The sequence below is a fragment of the Xyrauchen texanus genome, chromosome 14, assembly GCF_025860055.1.
Source record: "Xyrauchen texanus isolate HMW12.3.18 chromosome 14, RBS_HiC_50CHRs, whole genome shotgun sequence".
NCBI lineage: Eukaryota > Metazoa > Chordata > Actinopteri > Cypriniformes > Catostomidae > Xyrauchen > Xyrauchen texanus.
Window position 1 is genome coordinate 44529339 of NC_068289.1, and position 23279 is coordinate 44552617.

Sequence of the window (23279 nt, forward strand, 5' to 3'; positions counted from 1 at the left end):
ATCCAAGATACTGGATACTTGAATATGGGTCTAAAAGAGATTTTTAAATGTTCAGCTCTCCAGCACCCTCTACAGGATTGAGCTGGAATTACATCATGATCTCAAATACACTCAATCTATGCAGAATACACTTGATATGCAGAGAAGGACAGTTGGGCCCATTTCTATGTAAAATCCAGGGCCGATTTCTTTTCCCAGTCTGCCCCTGGCTGTAGGGGCAAAATGTTCGAAACAAATGCAAATTGTCTTTACCTGAAATGTGTCAGACCTACAAACAGAAATTAGTGACCTTGGAAAACACTAGGTTGGGACCCCCATCAGTGTTCCATTATTGACCACACTAAAATAATGTTTTTCCTTAAAGTCAACATGAAACACTGTTTTCAACTCATTTTACTTTCATAACAGGGCTTAAACGATTGGTCGACATTATAAAAAAGCATCGACAATAAAAAATGTAAAATAAAAAACAATTTCATTAGTTGTCGAATTGTCATTTGATCTAATTGAAAGTAACATGAGATCACTTTAAACTCTAATGATGAGAGCAGCACTGCAGCTCGCGTCTGACTTGGGATAGAAAGAATTACACAGATCACAGTCCAAATGCACTCTAAACTTTCCAAACAGCTTCAGGTGATGTAGATCGCAAAGTATGAGGGAATTATAATGCAAAAATACAAAGTAAATACAGAAGCACTCTCGTTGTGGAATAAGTGGAGCTGCCACTCCAATCCGCTGAAGCAAAACTTGTGTGTCAAGCATCTTTAAAGGAAACACCCTGATGTTACATCTTAAATGCAGTTATATTTAATGCGTTATATCTTTATTAAAGTTCAAATAATATGGAAGCAGATCATGTAAATAACTACAAATTCCGAAACTGGCATTTTTCTGTGCAGTCAGTGCCTATTCTATGAGTTGCACAAATGTCCCGATCTAAGGGGAGAGATTGAAAATGCACCCGCATGCACACTTGATTTAATGTTGACTTTAAGATAACTACTATAGTAAACTAAGCCCTGTGTATTGGGAGTAAATAAATGTAAAGCGTACACACCTTGTTTTCCACTTGCAGTCAAAATATCACTCCTGGTTGATCAGAGAACCTACACAGAAGAAAGAAAGAAAAGAGCATTGATTACCAAATATAGTTATAAAATCTCAGGCATTGTCTGACCAACCTCTCAAAAGGTCTTTACCTCTGTGCATATATTCCACCTCACTTTACAGATACTCTATTCACTCTGACACTGCCTTCAGCATTTAGATACAATCTCAAGTTTTGGCAGATTTCAGTCCCCTAAATCACGTCATCGGGCCACATAGGCTTTTAACATTCCAATTTACTGATTATCTTCACCTGTAGTTGAATACCGTTAAAAATATGACCTAATGGGTATGCTAAATGCATCAGGTGACGTGTCACTCCAAGCACTGTCACATATATGAGAGCAATGTCCCTCATAAAAGTCAGAGTTGGAATAAAACTGGGGTTTTTATATGAAGAGGAAAAATAACAGTCCCTCAGTCCAAATCCACAGAGATTCCTGGCCAAGAAGAGAGAGAAATGGCTTGGAATTACAAGAGACTCAAGGAGATGTAGGGTAAGGAGAGGAAAAGAAAGTGAATAACAGTAAGGCTGTCAACATTGCTGAGAAGCTCAATTAAAAATGGTCACTGATATATTACCAAATTCTAACTGTATCCAAATTTGTAAGACATTATTTCAGGTAGGGGGAGAAATCTACAAGATATCTGTTATCTCCTATGTCCACTAGAGGGCACAACAAATCAATATGAACCAATCAGCACCACGTTGTAGCAATTGTTTATTGTGAAGAACATATCAAGCTGCTAAACAAATGTGAATAAAATGATAAAGTCAAAAGATTTAGCCAGTTCATATTCTCAAATATCAAGTAAAATGAGAAAAGAAATGATTCAATAGATGGTTCTATGTTAACGTCGTGGTACAGTAGTCTATACTGGTGCCATAGACTCAAGCTTCGTAATACTGCCGGTATCACAGTGTTTTTCATCAAATACAGTTGTATGTACGTACCAAATGCTTATGCAGCAAGACGCTGATAAGAGAGCAAGGTATAGTCAAGACACCACGGCCAAAGACATCAACCTCTGGGGGCCGTTCATACCAAACTCATCCATCTTTGACCATTGTGTAGTGTCTCGCTGTTTTATTCAGCGTCTCGTGCAATGCATTTTTTTAGAGGCTGTGTCAATTTAAAAGGAAATTCAACCTTTAAAATGTGGCTCAAGACATCGCCGTTCTTTTATATTCGTTGCACTGCATCTGTTTTAGCCCAAGAATGCAGTGCTTGGCACACATCCAAAATTTGAATGCCTATTTTAGCATTCGAATGTAAACAAGAGCTGCAGTAGGAAGTTTTATAGAAGAAAACATAAAACAGCAACCCAATAAAAGTCTCCCTAAAGCATGTTTCTCAAACCCTAAAAGCCTCCATGTGTTCACTGAGAATATGCAGAGATGTTCTGGCTAAATGGCCACATCACGCCATTTCTAGCACATACGTGTATTTTGTTTGAACAGCTCCTATTGAGGAGCTAGTAGGAAGTTGTTAAGCATATAAATTATGTCTTTCACTTATTGGAGGAGTGAGAGTTCAACACCAACTGAGGTACTGAGGAGCACACAGCATTTCTGTGAATTTATCTTCAAACCACAGTAAAGTGAGAGCAGTAAGTTGCTGGGAAACCAGCAGGGAACTACATATGAAAAATGTGCCTTGACCTTTACAGGGACTGCTAAGGTCAGTTTAAGGAAGAGCTCCAAATAAGACCTTTTGTAACAAGGTTAGGATTGGGAAAGGAGGAGGCAAGAACCAGCATGACAATATAAATAAAGTTTAATAATAAACTTAAACAAAAACACACAAACATAAACACATACAGGGCAGCTGCCTGTAGCTCTATCTCTCTCTCTAGAACTGCCACCTCCAGCGGCCTTTATCCCTCTCGTCGGCTTAATTAGCCTGATTAGGGGCTGGGGGTGTGTCATCACGACCTGGCCCCACCCTCCTCCTTTCCACACCATTCTTTCCAAGAAAAATCGATTGAGATATTTTTAAAATGCCTACCGTTTTTAGATCTCATTTAGTGCATTTAGTGCCCTCAGCAGCCTGTTGCTAAATGATGAGATCATTTCAGATTTCGACAGAGCAGATATTTTTGATTGAAGGAACATTCAGTAGTTTGGAGTCAATTTAAAAAGTTTTACACATTAACAAATTAATTGTGTTTTTGTGAAGCTTGATCCAAATGGTGTACACTCACATGCGATGAAGACCGTACGCATAACAGTTTTCTATAAAAAGTATGTTATTCTATATGGTGCGGGTCACCCCCTTCAATGTGTTTCGCCATGTTGAAATCACATGACCTGTGGTGTTTTACTAAATGTCGAAGAAGAGAATCCTCACGCTAACATGGCTATTCTTAGAACATTGTTGTTTGGTGAGGCGAATAAATAAAAGAATCAGAATGAGTCTGTACTCGCCTGTATGAGTTGGTGTTTTTACATGTTATAGCTGATGATGGCATTAGCATTAATAGCGGTAGCTAGCTAACCAACGTTAGGAGGTTTGGCAAACATAACAGCAACTTTGTTAGCATTAAATCTTTCACCTCCGTTGTGAATAAAATCCTGTTGCCCTTTTTTCACTTGACTAAACGGGCTAGCCAGCAAGCTACATGAAGAGTGTCAACACCAATAACGTTGAGTCTCATCTGTTATCACATGTTAATGCATAACATTCATAGAATTGAAACCAACTTACACACACAGCATGCTTGAAGTTACTTGCTCCACAAGCACAAATATATCTCAGCTCACCACCCTCCTCCATGCCAAGTGAGAGTGTTTTCTTTGACGTGACCGCAATATATGAGAAAAAGGAGCTGTCTTCACAGGAGAGCATGCAGAACAACTGTGATTTCTGCACTACAACTTGGTACTGTTGAATTGGGAGTACTGGGGGGTTTTGGGGACACAATGGAGGGAAGGGTTCAGATTTTTTGGTTTTACTGATTTTATTTATTTAGCATTTTTTAATTTTTACAGTAAAAAAAAGTTTAGTTCATTATTTTATATATATTTAAAGTTTCGATTCAAAATAAATGCTGCTAAGAGCTCCTTCCACTTACAGTGGAGTTAATGTTGATAAGTTGTTTCTATGGATGCACCGAAATTTCGGCCGCCGAAAATTTTCGGTCGAAAATGACTTTCGGCACTTTCGGTTTTCGGCCGAAAGAGAAAAAAGGCTGAAAATATGAGCCGAAAATATATACCTCCTCGCCCCGCCCCTCAGTGCTCAGATTTCAATCTGGATCGATGTAGCCCTTATCACAGCGCTACCAAACAAAGGCCGATCATGTCAGCGGTGTGGAAATTCTTCAAAGTTTCTGATAAGGACATCAAATTTGCGATCTGCAGTGTTTGTTCAGCAGAACTTTCAAGATATATATATACAGAGTACAGCAAGAGATTCTACAGGAAAATGTCACAACTAGCGCAGCTACACCACAACTTGAGACATATAGCTGAACTACGCCAGAAGCGGCAATCTCCTTGACTACGGGCGCATAAACAAACACCGCTTTCCATTGCTTGCGCGGATTGCGCACAGGTATTTATCTGCCCAAGCACCAGCACAGAGTGTGAGAGACTGTTCAGTGCAGCATCTCATGTTCTTGATGAGCTTTCTGACAGGAGAGACTGTCAGAAAATTGGAGAGAAACCTGTCACTTGTAGTTAAATAGAAAGCGGTCCAATATGATGTGTAAAGCAATTACATTACACTTGTTCTTCACTTGAGGATACATCTGTCGTTTACAGTTGAGGTTGGATTTAGTTCAATTACTGCTGTTTTGCACAATCATTTTCACTTAAAGTGTAAATACGTTTACATAAACAGAATAGAGCACTGATCTATATATATAATTATATATTATAGTTATATATATGATCAGTGGAATAGAGGCCCTCTGCCATTCTGTTCTGCCTGTTGTTTTAATTAAAATTACTGTTGCATATTTAAACTTTTTGAAAGATGTTAGCTAAGTTCATTACTTGACTCTTGTTTTGCATATAATAGTTTTCTAAAACTTTACATTATTTGGATAATTGTTAATAAAATCTGTAAAATTAGATTTTTACAGAACTGAAAGAAGAATAATATTTAATATAGTTTTAATATATTTTTTGTCCAATTTTGGTGTTACTTTCAATAAAAGTGTGATTTATTTTATTGGTTTGTAGTTTTTCAATTCAGATTAATTAAATTCATGAAATTAATGAAAAAGTATAAAATTAATACAATTATACACAACATTTTTTTTTTTTTTTAAATAGGTAAAAATTTCGGTTTCGGTTTTCGGCCAAGTGCATCCTGGATTTTCGGTTTCGGCCCAGAATTTTCATTTCGGTGCATCCCTAGTTGTTTCCCCAGTATTTTTCAGGGGGCTTTCACACTGGGCACGTTTGCTGCGGTCCAATTCCATGTGCGATTGTTCCCTGTGCGCCCCACAGCGTTGGTCTGGTTTCAAACTAACTTGATTCCATTGAACATGCATGGTGAACACAATGCGACTCATCATACTTTTAGTTTTTTTTTGGTGCCATTATGCACAGAAGAGTGAACGACAACTGCGTAAATGTGCGCTTCATGACATAACTCATCAGATGTCCAGGGGAAGGCGGCTTGCAGCTGCTCGCAAACAGCGTTTTTTGAGGAGACCGCTGATTGCAAGGAATTCATTTGCATCTTTGTTTACACTGCACGCTTACTCACGCTCATGTCCAAGGTGAAGTTATCGCCACTGTCATCTCCTATTATACCCTACATTTATAACCTATACTAGTATTTATATATAGTATTTATAAGGTGCTTAGATAGACAGACAGTATTTATAGTGTTGATTGTACTTGTATGTCATTGTGGTGTCATTACTCTTTTGGGACTTTCAGGAATGTGTGTATCCTCGTGCGTTGTCGAAACGAATGATGTCGGTATCAGCTAAAATGCATGCGCAGGTTACTTCACTTCCTGAACGAGTTGCTTTCACATTCACACTAATTGCGGCAAAGTTCCATTGCAACCGAACTCAGACCACCTCCTACAGGTAGTCTCGTGTTCGGTACCGCAGTGAGCACCCCGATCCGCATGACAGCTTTCGCATTACCAATTGTTCATGCGGACGTTCTCTGTTTCGAACTAAACTGCCAGTGTGAAAGGACCCTTAAAACCTAACATTGAAATGATCTGTTTTGCATTGTATTTCATTAAAAACATGTTCATAGGTATTTAAAGGAAGCTTTGAGTTTGTGTTAGTGTACATTTTTACTGCAAATGTATATCGGCCCCAAATATCGGTTATCGGTCTCCTTCATTATTAATAATCGTTATCAGCTCTGGAAAAAACGTATCGGCCAGCCCCTACTAGGGGGCAGTGCTGCTGCTGAATTGCGCTGCAGGAAACACTGTCAAAATATTTTAGTATGGTGCTCCATCCGAATTGAACATCCTGGGTACCCTCGACAAAAAGACATTATATATATATACTGTATAGTGTTTGGGTCACATGGGGGCACTGTTGCTCTTTTCTTGCTCATTCTTCCTGTCCCCCAAATTATTTCTGTGTAAGATATCAAAAAGCATCCACTATATATTACAGAGTAATACCAAATCAAACTTAAATGTGGCAGCACTGCACTGTCACAACAGCTCCAAACAATGAAACCATTTAAATAACCTAGTCTGATATAAAAGAAAAAGAAAACGATTGAGAAAGAGATTTGAGGAACATTCCAGCGCATTGGTAACAATGACTAAATTGCTATTTTTTGTAATTTTTTTTTTTTTGCAGCTAGAATAATCAAATAATGCACTCAAACTGTCAATCTCCTCAGCCTGTCTATTCAGGGCCATATTTAGTATTGTAAATACGCTTTGACGGTTTAACAAGAGCTTGAGGGCTAAGACAGCCCGAGGGTTCCACAGCAAACTGGGTTGAGGTGTTTCCAATATCGAGCAAATAAGCCAGATATCAGTCATGCAAATGCTGAGGCACAGCAAGGGCATGTGTGACTGCAATCTGCATTAAAGTGCATTGTGTGACCACAGCTAAAGTGTTGAGCGGGAGATGTTTAACAGCGCAGACAGTGAGGCGACAGGCTCCTCAGTCAAGCTAAATGAGATGCAGGAGTCACGCATGTGTGGATCCGAGGGCTTGAACTTTCGCTGTACAAGGCAAAAGGCTAATTACAGATGCACACCATTACAAGGAAGAAATTACTCCTCTATCAACACCTTTCCTCCCTTGCTCTTCTCTCCTCTTAATATTTTAGCTGTCTGAGAAAAGAGGTGATAATGAGCTCTAACTGTCCTGTGCGCTCACTTTCCTTTTCCACTTAAACTTCCACTTTTTTTGTGGTAATTGTTACATTTTTAAACAAAGAAATTAATAGTATTTCAAACATTTTGTATTTTAAAATGACATACACTAGGGTTGTCCCAAAATGTTTGAGTCTGTAACTGATACCAGTAGAGATGTCCCGATTGATTGATCGGCCGGCGGTCAAAATCGGACGACATTCGTCTTAAATCCGTGATCGGCTGATCGTGTCTAGATTTAGGGCCGATCTCTTTTGCAGCATGCAGGCAATCATACATACACTGCTCCTCTAATGAATGAGTGCTTTCTCAGCCCTTGAAGCATGACAGAATGGCCTATGGAGGGTGAGTTGTTGGCAATTCTAAGCATTTGCGAATTTAAACTTTCAGACATGATGTAATTGAGATGAATATGCCGGTTTGTTTTTAAAAATGTGTAAGAATTACATGAGTATGAATATTAATTTGCCTATTTTCTAGAGTCGTTACGGTACTTATTCGGACTCGTTGCACAGTGAACAGGAAGAGGATATAGAGGCTGCTAACAGGTTTAAAAACAAATAAACATGCAAATACATGATACATGACGTGAGTTGTGACAATCAGACGCTATGTTGAGTGATAGAGACTGTTTGAGCAATCATGAGTGCTTTTAGCTTTACTCTCTTTACCATGAGCGCTCTCTGTGTCGATTAAAGATGTGCACTCTTCAGGTGCTCTCAATATCTCATCATCAGTCACTCATCCCAATTTACATCAGATTAATGTTGGTCACAATACCACAAATAATAAATACAACTGTTTAACCTTCAATAACGACACAGCGTCTACATGCATTTGCTTAATAATTAGTGATTTGTGTTACAGCAAAACTCAAAGACCGTAAACAGATCATAGATATGAATGATTTCTCACTGGAGCAGTTTTAGAGCTTGTTATGTATATTTTTGTCTTATTTTTGAATGTATCGCTGCGGTGTGTGATGCTTTCATGGTTTTTACTGGTTGTCAGTATGTCACAATGGCATTTTGATATTGACAGAACTATTAATAACGTTTCATTATTGTTGAACTTGGGCCTGTTCAAGTGTAACTGTTTACACCATTTGTAAGTGGATGTAAGATTATATTCATCCATACAGAACTCAATGTCACAGCTAAAATGGTTAATATGCTACTAAACACTCCTTTAGCCTATTTAAAAAGTTAAATATAAAGGTAAATAATAAATTAAATCAAATTCATGTTTCCCTTAAGTGTTTCTCAATTAAGTATTTTTTTTTTTAAGTATGGCCCTACTTAAAACTATATAGTTTTTCCCAAATCCCATGTTTTCCATTTTGTTTATTTTTTAATTTCATGTTTTAAAGTTTAATTAAAATTTCATCATCAAAATGCTGTGTAATGAAAATTAAAACACAACAATAACTTCCCAACATACCACTGCATTTTTAACCAATTGAAGTGCTTCTGTAAAACTCCTCACAGCATAATCTAAAAACGTAACTTAAATTAAATTCAGGTGTAAAACTCAGTTAATATATTTCTTAAAATGATTATTATTATAATTATTATTGTTATAACAGTGGATAATACATTTTGCTATACAGTATTATATTTAAATCTGTTGCAATTTCTTCAGTTTAGCGTGTGTGGCTTTAATTTGAATCAAGATTTTATGTTGACGTGTTTTGAAGCAAGCATAACACCTCTGGATAAACAGTTTGCTACATGGCCCATGGCCAAGCAATTTAATTATATAAACAGACCCAGTTTCAAACCCTCAATTAAATGATGATGATTAATGATGGTGGTTTATTGCATTTTCACTTTATCTACTAGAGGACCCCCTGCTAAATTCAGGAGCATCCTCAGACATACTGATCTGAAAACCTGTACAGTATATAAATAGGGAATCTTCATGTGCTCTGCGCTTCACAATGATTGAGTGCTCTGTTCTGTCATCTACTACAACACACAGTGAACATGATGTTCATATTTAGGGCTGGGCTGTGCCACCATTATTAGATTATATGACCAGCCAAATTTTACAAGCTTTATCTGATAATCCACTGTAACTGGATGCTTCCACTTTCTGAATAAATTAATAATGGCTGACAGCAAATAGTGCATTCTTAATATGGCATCAGAAACAGTGAAATTTGCTCTTGCGGAACGCTGGATCTATACCACTAAGAGTAATCCCAACAAAAATATTATTGTGTACGCCATTAAAGAAATGGTCCAGGTTCAATACAAGTTAAGCCCTAAGCATTTGTAGCATAATGTTGATTAACACAAACAATAATTTTGATAATCGTGGTTACACTAATGCCGAGTTTAACTCTTTCCCCGCCAAACACGGAATTTTCCGTGTTTTATGAAAAAACGTTTCCCCGCCAAACATGGAATTTTCCGGGTTTCCGTGTTTTAGGTGTTATACGGTAAGGAAGACCCCTCCGCATGTTTTGAAAGAGTACGCAACTCTTTGATCAAAGAAACAGACTGCGATCGTCTCAAACATGAAGAAGTGGAGTATTGAGAAGCTCAAAATATCAGACATAAACATGCCTTTTTATCAGCTTTTTGTCTGAAATGTTGTTTTTTGACAAAACCGACCTCTGTTCAAGTGGCAATAAAAAAAGAACAAATTAAGATAAAATAAAATCTGGTTTTTTTTGCCTAAAAGCAGAGGCTCATATCTTTATTGTGATATATAGCATCTTCATATATTCATGGAAGAAAATATTCTGCGGGCCATTAAAGTTTAGCGAAAATCGTCAAAAACCCTGGCGGTGGCTGGCAACTTTTTTTTTAAAAACGCTGGCGGGGAAAGAGTTAAGCACGATTTTCGCTCACCGACAGTTTTGTGGAGATCGACAACAAAAGCCTGAAATGCAAATCGGAGCTCCAGTGAGCGACGAACGCAATGTATGAACTATCAAAGATGCGATCGCCAACGCTTCGTCTATTTCAGCGAGATACCTAGAATTTTAAATATCTGGACCTGTCTGCGATTCCAAATCGCGCAATGCGAAATATGTTTTGACTGAATACAACTGCAGCACTGACCTACCGCCAATGAGAGAGCAAGAAACGGAGCACGGGAAGTTTCAGTGGCAGGAGTCCTGATGTACCCGGAACAGAACATCAACTAGCATGGCTGCGGTAGCAAGAAAGTCTCATTGGACTGAAGAAATGGAGTAGAAATTTTTGAAACATTGAACATTTGATGTTTCATCTGAACTGTACCACAACCGGGTGGAGAAAGAGAAGAGTTGGAGAGAAATTGCCAAATCTCTTGGACAGTCAGGTAAGCAAATACGTAGATTTTTCAGTAGGAGGTACTTTTTCATATTGTAACCAATAAAATATATGATGCCTTTACACATGATGTAAAGGCAATTTAAAACATACACATCATATTCTGAAATGCACAACATATGATCATGCATTTCTTTTCGTATCTCGTATCATCTCACATGTACTCTGTTGGGAAACGTAATTTGGAGTCCAGGCAGAATCGTCGGGGATTCGTCAATAGTGAAATGTCTTGTAATGTGTTCACCCCTGTTGCAGATTCATTGTGTAATTTGGAAAAACATGTTTGAAAGCTGTGTAGTGTGTAGCAGGAATTAGGAATTTAATTGGGTCAGACCATAAACATTAAAATACACATGGTTTCAAAAGTATAGTGATAAAATCTCTGTTCAACACAATTTTAGTGTGATAAAACTGTTTATGGGGTTTACCAGCAATGTGTCGCCATTACAACAAAGTTGTAATATTGATGTAAATTTACAACTATACCTTTTTTGGCCCATTCCCACTGTAAGTGCCTTAGTGTATCCATGATTTTTTATTTTAGCTTAATTTGATAGAAGCCAGAACATTCCTTTCAGCTAATACTGCAAGTATTTGCATACAGAATGATGTTATACGCTCTTGTACCAGAGGGTCTAAAAGGTCTTAAAAAAAAAAGAAAAAAAAAAGAGCCTTCTTTTTTTTTTATGTACATGCAATTTATTTAACCAGCCAAGCGAGTAAAATGCCTCAACCAAACACATGCCTTCTCAATTTTACATGTTAAGTGCTTTCATAACTCATACTTGTTTACAGTGTCTTCTACAGGGTTCCATTGCCTTACAATCAAAGCAGACCAGATGAGACCAGTTTTAATGCTACCAAAGAAACTCCGCATTGAGGAATTCAATAAAGGAATACATAAATCACACCTCCAGACAGGATGAACTGTTCTAAGAGAAGGGGAATAAAAATACAGATAAAAGGAATGAACAGCCTCTGCCAATGGCAGACAGCCTATGTGAGAAAACAGATTCCTGAGCTTCGGATTGGCCAACCGGATCATGGCTCTGCATGCGTGCGAGAGCCGCCTGAATTTAGAAAACTTCACTTTCGCGGCATTTGAGGGTTGGAAAAAAACGAACAGCTGCAGTACGACCTTTGTCCTTAAGGGGGTGTGCCAACTTACAATATCTACAGAATGGAGGTTTCTACTATAGGTACCAGAGTTGAGGAAAAAGCTGCCAAAAAGATGCTATGGAAGACTGAGAGTGAAAAGAAGAGAAAAATAGGCATTCTCGAGGTCAGGCAACGCTAAACACAAGAAGTCCTTCAAAATGAAGCAGAACCTGCTAAAATGAAAAATGATCAGAGCAAGTGATTGAGCAGGAAAGGGAGGTGCAGACAGGCTTTGTTCCCCACATGGAATCAGTCTGTTTGCAGCCTGCAAGATCATCGAAGAAAGCTATGCAAGCATTAGTTTGTGCGCCTATTTCTGCTGCAGTGCACTGCCAGCCTGTTTACCCCCCTCCTGCTCAAAGCAGCCCTGCTGACAGAGCGAGCTGGAAATACAGGACGATTAGACGGTGAAAAAGACACGAAGGTAAAATTACTGCTTCTGCCCCGAGTGTGAACTTCCGACAGCAGAGTCGGTAGGATATTACATTTATTTAAAGACGCCTGCCTAATATTCTCTGTAGCTTGGCTTCTTTTCCCAATAAGCCATTGGGTGGTTTCACTGCAAAATATATACAGACACCAAGAAAATGTGAGATGTGTAAACATTTGCTCAAAGTGTAGCTTGTAAACTATCTCCTCAGTAATATTCACAATATTCACTCTCAAAGTGAAAGTCCAGGCCTAATTTAGGTACAAGAGAAAAGTCACCAAACACCTTAGCAAAACAAAAACAGAGCATTTCATCATAATTTTTGTCGAACTAAAAGAAACCTGTCCACCCAATAAGTGTAAATTAGCCTAGAGACTCCATTTACAGAAGATAGCCTTCCATTATTCTCCAGTTACACCACAAAGGATGGAAAGCTTCGGCCCATTAGCAAGAGTCATTAACACCCGTCTAAGTGCAAAAGGAACTTGAACAGTTTTGTCAGACTTGTTGACTCCAAAGGAGGATGGCATGTTGTCTTCAGGGCCTGTTAAGGTGAAAAGCAAGGTAGAGAGAAAGAAAAATAACCTTTCTTCTTGGCTTGATTGCAACCACTGATTGCTGTGTGTGAGTTTCTGTCAAGAAACTCACACATAGTTCTGATCTGACTGCACACGTCACAGGACTGGGCTACGAGAATCATGCTCCGCTGTGTTTCCCTCTGAAAACAACATTCCTTGGCTCAAACTCGTTTGCATCTCTCCACAACTGCAAAAAAATCTCAATTTGTTACTCAATACTTCTGTTGTTTTCTTATAAAAATGGAGCAGATACAGTGAGAAGAATAATGTCTCAGCTTCATAGGCATCATAAGTGTTCTGTTGTTAGCTGTAAAAGTGAACATAAGAGTCTTCATGTACTCCTGGCATCAGAGCCACTAAAGACACAGTGGACAATTTTGTTTTTGAAGGAAATGTGCCCCAAAACATACAAAAATGTGTGTAAGTTTGTGCAAATCATTTTACACCGGACTGCTTTGTGAATGAGTGTCAATATAAGGCAGGATTTTCAAAAAATGTGATTCTCATGCATGGATCAGTGCCAACTGTTCATGTTCCAGCTTTATATCCTGAAGATGTAAGTATCGCACTTTATATTTTGTGAATGTTTGCAAATCGCCTTTCCGAATGTGCTTGTTAGCCAATTCCACAGCTAATGCAGCTAAAGTTACCATTGTCTCTGATTGTATTCACGGAGACCAGATATACATAGATATATATATTCATAAATATATGGCTGAACACTCCGGAATTTATGCTGTCAGTCATATTTCTGATTCTGATTTGTTGTTGCTGTGGTAACCAAAGTATGAGCTGTAAAGGCACATCCCTTGTCCGGAAAGGGGCGGGGAGCAGCAGCTCATTTGCATTTAAAGAGACACACACGAAATCAGCGTGTTTTTGATTCCACCCAAAAAGAGGCATTTACAATAAATGATACGTGAGATATTTTGAGCTGAAACTTCACAGACACATTCTGGGGACACCTGAGACTTATATTACATTTAATATTAATTTAGATTATATAATTATATTTACATTTTGTTTTAAGGATGTTTAGATACTTTCACTAGAAAGACAGACAAACGGATTAATTTTGCAGTGCAATTTAGAATAGGCTTTAAGGACTATAAACTAATTATCCTTTAATCTGATTTTATCCTTACCGTTTATTCCCTACCTTAACATCAAGTCAAATGTATTAAATTAAAACACATCTATTATTACACAAATTATGTAAATACATGATATGGTAAATGGTCTTCACTGATATAGCACCTTTTTTAACCTTAGAGGTTACCAAAGCACTTTACACTATCCCATTCACACACACATTCACACACCATGCAAGGCGCTAGCCTGCCATTGGGAGCAACGTGGGGTTCAGTGTCTTGCCCAACTTCGGCATGAGTCGTGTGGGCCGGGAATCAAACCACCTCTACCACCTGAGCCACAGCCGCCCCCATATTTGGCATATGTAAATGTATTACAATGCTAGAAGAGGACAGGCTCCCCCAGTCTGGTTCCTCCAAATGTTTTTCTCCCTCCACTACCTGACATCCTTTTAGACTTGTTTTTTTTTTTTTCTTGCCACAGTTGCATTTGGCCTTCTCACAGGGGGCTTTAATGTCAGCATGAAATGGGCCCTATGTATTTTATTACAGTAATGCATGTTACAGGTTTTACGATTCATCAATGCATATTTGCAATTTTATAAAATCAAAATTAATTTGTTAATCTTTTATTACTTAATCAAAATGTCATAACTCATAAATTGAGAAGGCATGTGATTTGGAGATATGACTCTTCTCTGCTGACGTATGAAAGGCCCCGCTGCAGTTAAGGTAAGTCAGTTTTAACCCGGCCCCTTCAAGAGACTGTCATGTAAACAAACCTGGTGTCAAAGCAGCTAATGCAGAGATTTCATCTGTTTCCCTCTCAAAATCCTGTTCCTTACCCCAAACTGTCTTAGTTACGTTTACATTTAGTAATTTAGCAGATGCTTTTATCCAAAGACTTACAAATGAGACACATAGCAAGCAATTTGTCATGCAAAGTATTAACAATATCTGCAGTATAGGATTGCCAATTTCTCACAGTGGCTGGAGTAGCAAAGATGCTAGCACAGAAGAAAGAGACAGACAACGATTTTTATTTAGTTTTTTGTACATTAAGTGCAGGTTAAGTGCAGTAGTAAGTGCATTAAGTGTGGATTGGTTCAGTGCCCATGGAATAGATGTGTTTTAGCTGGTTCTTGAATGTTGAGTAGGTATCAGCAGATCATGTGGAGGTTAGAAGTTCATTCCAACCACAGAGGAGCAGAGAAAGATTGTGAAATAGACTCTTGAGCCTCTTGGTAGCAAGTGGAGTGAAATCAAGAGTGGGCATTAGCTCAGTTTTACATTTTGAAGGAATAATGGCGAATTCTAGACATTTACGCCTGAATGCTTCCAGAGGTCATCACCGTTTCACTCAGAAATCCATCACAATATGGAAGAAAAGTGGGTCACAATTTCCATTTCATGCCGACTTTAAGACATACGCTGTCAATTAAAAATTTGAATAATCATCAAATTTAAGTAAAAAAATACACATTTGAATGCAAAAACTGCATTCGAATTTTGAATGTGTGCTAAGATACGATTTCCAATCGCGACCAATCACGTTCTTGCACTGAAAAAAGCTATTCACAGAGCTTGAATACTGTTTAACAGAACGCAGGTATCTCAAGATGCATTTTTAAACATTGAAGTTCTTTTTAATATTCCATGGCATCTAAAAAACGCAGTGTTCCTGCACAAATGACAACGGTCAAAGACGTCGGTCATGCTTACATAAAAACAATTTTAAATATCATCTTTCATCAAATCATTAAAGGATACCTTTTCTCTCCTTTCTGGGACCTTAAAATCTTGATCCATTCTTGCACCTCCACTCTTTACTTGCACTTGACAGATTGGGGTTGTTTGTATGTGGTGTGTTTGAGTACTCCCTGGGGCTTGCTATTTGGGTCAACTCTCTAGGGAGGGGCAAGGATAGTGAGGCAAAACCAGCTGGCCGGCACAGCTGGGGGGTCATAGAATCCACCAGGTGACATCTGCAGTTCTAAAGCCAAGGGCAGGTACCCAACTCTGCCACCTGGGCACTGATTAATCTTTCAGGGAGCGAGCAAGCTCAGTAGAAGTCCCTTAAAAGCAAGAGGGCGATCTGTAAAAATGCTGTGAGCGTAGTGCAGTTGTATAGCTGTTACTAAAGTTTTGATAAGTCACAGTCCACTGGGTGGACTTATACTACGACAAACCAACAGTGACGCAGTGCAGCTTGTACAAAGAAGTCTCTCAGGACAGGAAGTGAGGGAAGTACCATACCCCTTTCCAAACAGATACATTTGTATATCTTTGTGGGTCCTTTCCATTGACTTATCTTGTGTTTTTAAACTGAGCTAATGATCATATCTTTCCCCTAACCTCCAGATAAATGTTTTTGCATTTTTACATTTTCATTACAACACTGAGTACATATTTACTAAGCGGTTTTCTTTGTGTTTATATGCACTTACGCAAAAACACATAAGCAAATGCAAGCTCTTGTCCAACAAATTGCCAACCTCCAGTTAAACATGATTATTGTACATTCTTGCATTACTGAGGCAAAACAAACCTCAGTACTCAAAAGAGGGTGATAGTTACCTTCGAAAGTCTGTGCCTTTAAACTGTATGTGTTATTATTCAGGCAAGTTGCTATAAACATATTGACTTTATTTTACATACTCAGCAATATTCTCTTCAAACGGTTGATCCACCGTGACGTTAGTGGGCTTGAAAGAGAAAACTCACCATTGATGCGGACAGTTCACAATAATGTCCCCTTGCGGCAGTGTTGAGAATACAACACATCCTATCATTGCGTTATGAATTGCAGTCTTACACATTTTGGAACGCAACAACGCACGAAATCGAGCTTGCGTATTCTTAGTAGCTAGAAGCGCCTATGTTCACGTACTTGCATAGAGTAAGTTTCGGCGAAATCGGACAAACAGAAGTAGATAATGCGATTGTAGCCAGTCTTCATCTAGTATGTATACACATTAATCGGACCACAATTGGCTTTGGTGTTGTGAACAAACCGGCTGTAGTTACATTAAAACTGTGTATTTAAATGTACTAAGTGTAGGCAATTTCAGGTTTCACTATGTGTACAATACAGATTAGTTACCACTCGGAGGATAAGGTTGCAACACTCCTGTCAGAGCACAGAACAATTCCTGAGTTTTTGTTTTTTCACACACGGGATCTATTTAAGTAAGCCAGGAGTGTGTAAAACAGAGAGAATGAGATAAAAAGTTCTCACACTAAGCTCTTGAGGGGAGCTGTCAGAAGTGAGGTGGTTTTGAACCGGCCTCTGACCAGGGCTGGCCAACAGATGTAGCATGTTTTAAGAAACAATTTGTGTCCACATCATATTTCAGATGAGATGAGGAGATAAGGAGTAGAATATTTTGGGAAAACATCTGGCCCTCAACACAGCAGCAGCTTCTTAAAACTTCATGCAGGATTCCCACACCAATTAATTTCCATGATTTTATCCATGACTTTTCCAGTCGTTCTGGATTATTTTAGAGCAAAGCACAACTACAAAAATGTATATTCACTAATGCAATTTAAGATTTAACCCATTTCCATGAATTATCTAGGCCTGTAAATTCACGTCTTCAAATCCACTGATATTTCCAGGTTTTCCATGACTTTTGGAACCCTGTTTAAACTATAAAAATGTGTCAGAAGATTATGATGCTGATAAGGTCTTTAATTTAGTTTGCTCCTGATCAGTACTCTATATCTCTTCTATCATCCAGCATCTGATTGGCTAACGCCAGGCCCACACAGAATCCATGTGCACAGATATCTGCCAAATTGGGATGTCCATCATTCATAAAGTTAAACACATCTCACACCCCTTTATCATTTATTAAATTCTCGCTCAGATTATTCTCAGTTACTCTCAGATAAATCTGCACTCTATAGTTTTCCTGTCAACCAGCATCTGATTGACTTATGCTGACTGATCAATACAGAAAAAGAGTTTTTAATGACACTAAAGCCTGACCCTAAATCTATAGAGCAAAATAAAGTAAGAATTCTCAAGGTCTCAGGATGAAAAGAAAACACGCAAAAAAAATAAGAAAGAACACAACAGTCAGATATCCACAGTAATGCTTTAAGTCTGTAGAGGAGGGCTTAAGGTTTAAAGATGGACGCCGGTCTGCCCAGCATCCATCTCTCCCATCGGTGGGCGGGTTCCAAAGCAAACACAGAGATTTCCTCTGAACACAGAAGTGAAGGCTACTCATAATTCCTGAATACCATCAGAGGGAAGGGAAGTGGACAGGTTGGTGGCTATGGTATGTGGCTATGAGACAGTTTACTCAAATCTGCTTTGGGCTTAAATTTCGAGCAACAAGTCAAGCTTTTCTCCCTCTGACATTAACCCCACCTGTGATTCAGTGACACAAAAAGCCCTGAAGGTGGTAAATTGCTTCAGATATTTCTCTGGTCCATGGGTAAATATGATCGATCATTAGCATACAGAGGCCATCATTCCAATCAAATGCCACATTTAGATGATCTTCCGAGGGAGCAGGTCATTTTGGGGCATACGGATAAATTAAAGACATCATTAGAGACTATAAAGGGTCTATTTTTATTTGTGTACACTCACAATAACAACAAAACCTTGTGCTTTTGTAAAATAAAGAAAATATAAAATGGTACGCTTTCAGAAGTCTCTGTGTGTGCGAGCATATTTCTGAAACAAGTCACAAAAATGAACTGAAACTCCGCGAATACTTATCACACAAACATGAAACATATGTCTAAAGAAAGCTTGTTGTATTTAAAAGTAGATCATTTCTACTTTTAAATACAACAATTCAAATTTAAAACAAATATTCTCCTGCAATGTAATCTGTATGAAACAAAGTGATGTACAATTTCACCTGGCTCAGCTAATTATCTATAATGTGATCACATCCACGGGCAGGGGGCGCTATTCATACGCTAATGTGCTGAGGCGATCAATGCAAATGGTAAACGCCCCCGACTGTGCCTTAAAAAGCATCAAGTTCATTCACTTTTCTGTGCATTTGAAAGATAGCACGATACACAGGAGAGGAAAATCCTGGATAGTGATGAAGAGTTAAAACTTTCCTCAGAAGAGGAGCGGGACTACGATGAACGTTTGTATTTTGAAGAGAGACTTGATCCAGCAGAGGATACAATTTCGGATTATTAGGTAATTTAGTTTTATTTACATTAGTTGACATGCTATTTTATATAAACATGTACATATTTTACTAGTGGGACTGTTTCCAGACTTGCCAGCCAGGATTCAGAGTATTTTGAAATTTGAAATATGTCCTAATAAGCAAGTTTTAGTTACATTTAAATGCGGCTAAAGCGGGTATATAAATTGTATGCTGTATGATATAAAGATGATATGTAATATGATATAAAATAATATGAATGTTTAGATTATATTTTATCTAGTGTTTATGCTGCCTCATTATCATCAACGAAGCTTGTGCTTGCAAATATGTGTTCAGGTGTAAATGAATAATTAATCAACTTTAAATATGCCCATATTAGAAAATCAGCATATTATAATGATTTCTGAAGGATCATGTGACCCTGAAGACTGTAGTAATGATGCTGAAAATTCAGCTTTGATCACAAATTGCATTTTACAATATATTCAAACAGAAAACTGTTCTTTTAAATTGTAAAAAGAGTTCCCAATATCACTGTTTTCCTGTATTTTGGATCAAATAAATGCAGTCTTGGTGAGCAGAAGAGACTTCTTTTAAATGGTAGTGTAGGTCTAAAACCTGTAAGTGAAGTCTTTATGTAAAGAAAATGTATAGTCAGATTACTTCTTTTAACTTAAAACTTGATTTTGATCATTAAGTCTCCTCATATTCATGAGGTGAGGGATGGGCAGGGTGGCGGCATTTGAAGAAATGTCATATAGAAGGCAGGGAAACTTGGAGTTTCCATCTCCATGATTGTGCCAATACAATGGATACAATAAAAAAAAAATATTATTTGATTTAATGTTTGTGCAAGCCCTATGCAAATACTCAGTAACAGTTTTGTGCCGCTTGTTAAAAGTTTACATATTTGGTTTGAATAAAAAATGCATTTACACTTGACTAAGTTATGTCTGGAATGCATTTCAAACCATCTCCAGTGTTGGTTTGAGTGATCAGAGTGATCTGTCTCGAATGCATCTAGGAGGGCATTTACACTTGGTCTTTTCATGATTGTATGCTGATCAGTAAAAATAAAGGAATAGTTCACCTAAAAATGGAAATTCTCTCATCGTTTTCACACCTTAATGCAATCGAGAACAGACCAAAATAGAACTAATTTTTGGCTATAAATCTTGACACCTGCAGTCTCCTAGGCGATCATGATTTCAAACTCGATTATACTTCTTTGCACCGTCTAGCACTCTGCGCAAGCATCAAGCATTAGGGAGTGTAATCGAGCTTGAAATCATGATTGTGCCTAGAGACTGCAATGGCAAGGTTTACAGTGAAAAAGGAGTTATATTTTTGTCTGATCTCACCCAAAACCGATCAGATCGCATCAGAAGAACTTATGGAAGATTTTCAGTCTTATGGATTACTTTTCTGCTGCCTTAATGAGCTTTTTGGAGCTTTAAAACTTTGGTCACCATTCACTTGGATTGTATAGACCTACAGAGCTGCAGAATAAAGTCATACACATCTGGGATGGCATGAGGGTGGCACGATATACATTTTTTTATTTCAAAGTTGACGGAAGAAAAGAAGAAAAAAATAATTCTAAACAGTCAAAATAGTCTCTACAAAACTGCACAGGGGGTCCAGAGACAGCCAAAGCAGTGGGGTCTGTGGGATCTTTTACCAATTTTACCATCGTTTACCGTTTATCTATTGAAAATGAATGTTAAAAGATCATCTGTTTGTTCTGAAGAATAGTGTCAGCAGTCCAGTGTTTGTTGAAATATTTTTACATTAAAATTATTTTTTGTTTTATATTTCTTTAGATTCAGATACCCAAGTATGGGGCATAGAAGCCCTTGTGACTGTGGAATTTTATATTTTCATTAAAGTGAGAGACTAGTCTACCAACTAGTAATTTTAGTCTTTCCTCATCCATTTCAGACATCTAATTAATTTTCACAAAATTAGAACAGAAATCGATTTGTTTATTCGATTTGTTTATTATTAAAGGCTCGAAACATGCTGATTAATAAAGATACATTTAGAAGGGAAAAACGTTATGGTCTAAAAGGTGCTTTGAAACCACGTTTACTCATGCGGCGCTTCATATCTACACAAATGCAGGGAAAAGAGGCAACGCGCGTGGAGCGGGACAGGGCAGATATGATGCATGTTTGGTGCCAGAGAACAATATTCAAGATTACAGCGCAGAAAGATCAGAGCTGTTGTCCACATCACTGTTGTTCTGTCACGCTCTTCACTAGAGACAATGAGAGGGTGCAACCGTTGTCATGAAGTCTTGCGGTGCGGATGGAATCAATCCGGTGTCCGATGTAACCTAATTGTTAGCAAGGCAGCTAGCTTTAGCAGGATCATCCAGTCTGACCCTACGTTACCACTGGCGCATTGTGAGCGAAGCTGAGAGCGTTTTCAATTAATTCCTATGAAAGCCGAGCGTCATGCTCGCAAGGTGGATCATAGGATTGGCAGCAGTGTGGAGCAAGCTCTCTCCTAGTGCTGTGAGTGCCTTTGAGCGGATTTTGTCCGCTCCAGTGGAAACGCAGCCTGAGAAAGACGAACTGCTTGTGTTTTAGCAACATGCAGTAAATATAAAAAATTGCTCAAAAGCTTATTGGGGATTTTCTTTGTCGCAATATATATCGATATCGTTTTATCGCCCAGCCCTAGAAGGTGAGTAAACAATGAGAGAATTTATCCCATTCCACAGAATTGTGCAGATTTACCCTCAAAATTAGGTAAATCTAAATTCTACATAGGTAATGTGCAAAAAAAAAAAGTCCACATATTCTATCTGGCCCTAATAATCATACTCAAACTTATTGGATTAGATTTTATGAAGTTTTGCACACACACATTCACATAGATAAAAGACATGCTTTTCTGCTCAGCAAATCAACATTCAGGGTCCATATTTTATATGCAAGGCATCACCACTAGATTGGCAGCATAATCCATTACGTTCACATTCTCTATAATCTCTCTTTAAACACATCATCACTTGAGCTCGAGGATCTAATCAATTCAGTTGGAGCCCCTTCGTGGGGTCACCCATGCAGAACGGCAGCAGCTGTGACGAGGTAATTTGGGAGCCCCAGCGGCACTCACTGATGGGCCACAAGGCATTGTGGGTAGGTTCTCAATGGCCTTCAATGACAAACAGAGTTTGAGTGAAATGGAAACACGTTCTGGTCTCACCTCAGTAAGAGAAAATAATGAGAGACTATTATGAGGTTACCCTGGTGTTAAAAAGACAAGGTATGCTACTCGGCCTGGTTACAGCTTTGTGTAATGTGCTTGGATGACAATGGACGACAAAAAGACATTATATCGGACTGTAGGTTCCATAAGTGCATTTTTTTAAATGCCATGTGTAAAATGTCCATATTATCTGAGAAATATCAATGAAATGGGTGTCCTGAGAAATCGTGTCGGTCTCCAATATGACAATTAATTTGCCAATCTTGTGCGCTACTTTTGACATGTCTTTGCAGGTGGGAGAGAGGACTTGTGGTTAAAGGGAATCATGGCAATCTAATTCAAGTAAAAAAGGATTGTTTCAAAAAAGAACTGTTTCAACAATATTTAACATATTACACTTTAACATATCCCAAAATCTTGTTCAAGCAATTTGCACATCAACCCATAATCAAAGTATGTTGCCACTCTTGCAACAAACCAAACGCTAACTCTATTTACTAAAAAAAAAAAAAAAAGAGAGATGTCACCCACTCACACCCCTACAAAACTATATCTGACACTACACTCTGATAAGATTCATATATCACACAGGCATATTTCACAGCAGAAATACCCTTCATGCCTTGGAGAAGGAAGACTCTGTCAATAATGCTGGCAATCTGTTTTTCTTCAACAAATGTATTTATCAGAATCCAAGGCCTTGCAATGACACCATAGACCATTCCCTTCTTGCCTGGGAGTTCTTCAACTCTGGACAACTGCCTAGGTATGAACTGTACAGATTTCCAAGCTATTAAAATGCTCCATGCATATCATACAAATGAAGGTAGAATTTACCCAAATGCCATAGAATCCAGGTCCCTTTACTACACCCGCCATGGAGATTTGGGCCAC

At 38.2% G+C, this 23279-nt stretch overlaps 1 protein-coding gene across 2 annotated transcripts in view; it reads right to left on the minus strand.

The window, feature by feature from the left end:
• LOC127654789 (double-stranded RNA-specific editase 1-like) overlaps window positions 1-23279 on the minus strand; it is a 197289-nt gene that overhangs the window by 64524 nt on the left and 109486 nt on the right. For both annotated transcript variants that reach the window (XM_052142213.1, XM_052142212.1), the window contains exon 3: window positions 1061-1109. The gene's annotated coding sequence lies outside the window, so the exon portion shown is untranslated. The remainder of the gene's footprint in view (window positions 1-1060; window positions 1110-23279) is intronic.